Below are 4,769 nucleotides of genomic sequence, written 5' to 3'. Positions count from 1 at the left end.
AAGCACAATCAAATAAAAATGCCCTATTCTGTCTTCCTGATAAATCTGATACAATACAATAAACATTTTTCTTTAAAGATTCAATACTATTTTGTAGTTTCAGAGTTTGACTTTCTTTTTTCACCTTTGAAATATACTAGAACACTCCTTGCCTAAGTTGGAAAAGTGAGTATGAACTGTATATAAGGGTTTTGGTTATAGGCACAAATTATTGGATTCTCAGAAAGCTATAACACTGTTCTTTTTGTCTCTAATATTTCTACTACTAGTACTACATATGAAGAGCAGAATTCGTACTTATTATTAGAAATCCTTTTTTACAATCAAATATTCTGAGCTAGTGACTGGATACACTGTCAAAAAATTATGGCATTCATGGCACACAAACAATCTATTGAACAAATAAATGTATGTTAGAATTTAAGAACAGATAATGAAAATAATAAGATTACTGACTAGTTGATTCAATGTGAATAGTAAGTCATTCTGAATATTTTATGATAATCTCTATGCTAGTAAATGAATTTGTTTGATATCTTTCAACTTATTGTAGTTTAAATAAAAGAACATGTTATATACATTTAAAGTATAGTTTTTTTTTAAGTTTTTTATGAATACACCTCAATATAAATAATGTATTCAGGTATATTATGCTGTATTCTTTCATATATCCTTCCATTTATATATTTGTTCATTTATGTAACAGTTCCTGAGTATTTCCTGTGTGTAGCTGGAGAGTTTTCTCTCTGTGTCCCACCAAGTCCCGGCAGTCCATCAGCCCACTTATAAAATAAACACACCCACACTCATATTATTTAAACTATTTGGCCTATTGGCTCAGGCTTATTATTATCTACTTCTTCTATATTAAATTAACCCATTTCTATTAATCTATACTTTGTCATGTGGCTCCTTTTCTCTGCTTGTCGCGCCTATACTTCCCGCGTGGCTACTGGCCAATCAGTATTTTATTTATTAACCAATCAGAGGAACACATTAGACATACAGAACATCCCACAGCACCTGTGGGACATGCAGTATTACATTATGAAAATGCATTATTGTAAGCTAAGCTAAGCTGTCTTACTGCACTTGACTAATCATATTGTGCTCTTTATATTTCAAAAATAAGGTTAAAAAATAATAGAAGAAATTTGGAAGAGGTAGTGAATCCTCTATTAAAGAGACTAATCATGAAATTTTAATTGAGCATTGGTATTTGATTGGATAGCCAAATGAAGGAAGAAGTAGGCCATTCACTTTCTTAGAATAGGAATGAACAGTAAGAAGAGTTGGAAGGTTTCAGACAATGTGAAATTCATGGAAGTTGTGGTGACAGAGGAGGAGAGTAAAGTTTATGCAAGAAGAAGACATTCAAGTGAATGACATAAGGTCCTTTGAGCTTTGGGAAGAACCTTGGCTTTTACCTTAAGAGTAATAGGGGAAATGGAAAGATTCAGAGCAAGGATTTGACTTGGCATGACATCACAATGTTTTAACAGCATTTCTTAATACAGTGTGTTGATGATAAAATAACTGCATACTTGGCAATTGCAACAATCCAAGCGAGTGCTGGTGGTATCCCAGGGTATGTGGTACATAGAAGGCTAGAGGTACTGAAATGATATTAGAGATTTACCTTAAAGTCATATTTAGTGCAATTTTTATATTATGCTTTTGGTTTTTAAAGTATAATCAAAAGAGTTTACTATTTAGAGACTGAAGAAAGGCTCAGCAGATAAAAACACTCGCCACTCTTCTGAAGACCTGAGTTCGTATCTCAGCACCTGTGTCAGGGGGCCAGAATCACCTGATCCTTCCATTCCTCAGAGATTACTGTTCTTTTCTGGTCTCTGTGGACACCCAAATGTGGAAATGCGAATGTGGACACCTGACATGTACTCACATAGACATGCATGTAAATGCAAATAAAATAAATCATTTTAAAGTTAATATTTAATGTAAAGACTCAAAATAACTTAAATAAAAATATTCTTGAGGTACAATCTACTGAGTCCTTTCCTGGGTGTTATGTTTAAGAAGGCCAGGTCAGTGGTTAATTTGGCAGAATTTACTGTTTTTATGTGTTTGATGGTTTACTATATTATGTTTTCCTTTCTCTGAAATTATACTGAGCATTATAAGCTGCATGATTTTATCTCGATTTTTAGGAATACAAATAAAATCTGTTGCACCTTTTGGGACAAAAATTATTAGTTAAAACTCTCTTAACTTTTCAAATTGCATCATTATTCAAAGGCATATTGTAAATTTCATTTGGAGATATATTTGGATACAGAATAAAATAGTATCAAGTATGATAAATTATTATGTTTCATACATTTTTCAGGCTCATCAAAAATTTAACACTTGTGAACTCAGTTTTATGTCTTCAGAATATACTTACTTCAAAAGCAACTTCATGTACAGAGCATAGAAAGGCCCATGGAATATTGGATTTCATTTGGAGAATGTTGAGATGGCATTGCTATCTCATAGAAGAATAAAACTTGTTCTCTAAGAGATGAAAAATATTTCTCATTGATTTAACTACAAGCAAACCATGTACCAATTCATCATTTACTTAGAAACAGCATCATAAATCTAAGAGAAGAACTTAAGTTCTTGATGTAAGAACTTGTTTTGGCTCGGTCAATGAACAACACAGCCCTTTAAACTTGTTAAAAACACGACAAGACAACAGAATAAAAATGACAGGAAGGATTATACTAGGCAGCTGCCTGGATAACATGTGCAATGTTCAAGAATGTTTACAATAAAATATCTTTTATTTAAAAAAAACTACATATATTATTTTAGATTCTTATTGAAAACTCATAAAAATACACTTTCTTTTACACAAAGATGTGAAATGTGTTTGAGTTTTCTTCTTCAGTTATGTGCGTATTATAGTGCTTGAAAGTATATCTCATTTTCTTTGGTGATTTGAATGTGCTTATGAAAATCATTTTATACCTTTTAAAACTACTTCTCATTCATATTAATGTAAATTTCAAAATACCAAGTTATTTCCTTTGTTTCCTCATTCTCAATTCTCAAAACTCTCTTATCTGTATTCTTTTATTTTCTATTTTATTGAGATTACAAAAAGGCTCTTTTAATTTACTTACTACTTTTCATAGTGAATTATTAAGCTGATGTCTTATATTTTGAAAAATCTGTTTGGCAGTTTTTAATTTTAAAGAAAAAACTTTATCTGCATCACTCATTTATCGCAGGAAAAAAGAAAAAAGATTTCTCCAAGCCAAATCAAATGCATTTTGTTTAACACCATATCACTAAGCTATAACATAGAGTCATACACCAACAGGTTCTAAATGAGTAGAAGACAGAGACTGCTGTTGTGATGATTTAGTCTGTCAGTCAGAATGTCTTCTCTTAAGAATCCATGTTTCCTTGCACTCTCCACCAGACAGATTAGCCCTTCATTCTAACTCCTTGTAGCACTTGTTATAGTGATTCTTTTATCAGACCTCTTTCACTTCATTCTGTGTGTAAAGGAGGTTTGGGCTGTCCATGCCAGTCTGTTAAACCTGGTGGCATCCATGAAAAGTTCTCTCAAATATCTTAATCTCTTTTTGCTACTATGTAGCAATTCCAGTTGCATATGATAGACCACACGCAAGTCCTTAAGGAAGGATTTCAAATTTGGAAAAGGAAAAGAAAAGAAGGGAAAAGGGAAAGGAAAGGAAAGGAAAGGAAAGGAAGGGAAGGGAAGGGAAGGGAAGGGAAGGGAAGGGAAGGGAAGGGAAGGGAAGGGAAGGAAGGGAAAGGAAAGGAAAAACATTAGAATTACTGCAGAGGTACTGCGTGGTTATGAACAATGCTGCTATTGCAGAGGCCTAGTCTTTGTTGCCTGCATCCTTGCAGAAGCTCACAATTAACAGTAACTCCAGTTCTATGAAATCTGAGCCTGTTCAGGCTCTTTTATGCATGTGATGAGCATATACTCTGGTGTGCACCCATGCATACACTTAATCTGAAATAAGCTTTAAAAATCCTATAACATGTAAATTCTGTTTTAAAAAGCCTGAAGAATACTTTCACTTTGATATCTATGAATATACTACTTCACCAAGTCTTATCTCACTGTTATCACCAAAACAGACTAAATACAAATGTTTGCAAATAGCCATTATATAGTTATTTTTCTAATGGGAAAAGGCCAAGCTAGAAAGAAAAAAAAAAAGATTTATAACACTTGGAGATATAAGCAAAAGTATTAGACTTTGGAAGTAAATAAAACTGAATAGTTCATAAAAGCAATAAAGGATTGAGGGGCAAAGAACGACATAAGCAGCCATGCTGCTGTGGTAGCATTCAATAAGTCATTCTAGGCTGGCGTCAGGGTCTTTTTGGTGACACAGTTGCCTTTGAGTTACCTCTAGTCAATTTAAATAACCCCAGAAAAGTCTCTGATTCACTAAGCAAGTGTTGAGTGGAATTGTTTTCTTTTATCTGTCACTGGTGGCCTACATAGGACAAATAAATATTTGTTCAAGTCTCTCCAGGAAAAAAAAATAAAAATAAAAATAAAAATAAAAATAAAAATAAAAAAAACTACACAGCATTGGCCAACAAGGTGACTGGATACCTTGTTTTCTAGATACCTTGTTTTCTAGATAAGATTGTGTGAGTGCTTCTGGACAAAAATTAGCATTTGAATCCGCAAAACCCAAATTAGACTTTCCTTCTCAAGGTAGTTTGGCCACATCTTTTCCATATAAGACTTGCATTGAATATAAAAC

This window comes from Onychomys torridus, chromosome 14 (assembly GCF_903995425.1).
Source record: "Onychomys torridus chromosome 14, mOncTor1.1, whole genome shotgun sequence".
In the NCBI taxonomy this organism is placed as follows: domain Eukaryota; kingdom Metazoa; phylum Chordata; class Mammalia; order Rodentia; family Cricetidae; genus Onychomys; species Onychomys torridus.
Note: the sequence above shows the minus strand (reverse complement) of the source record.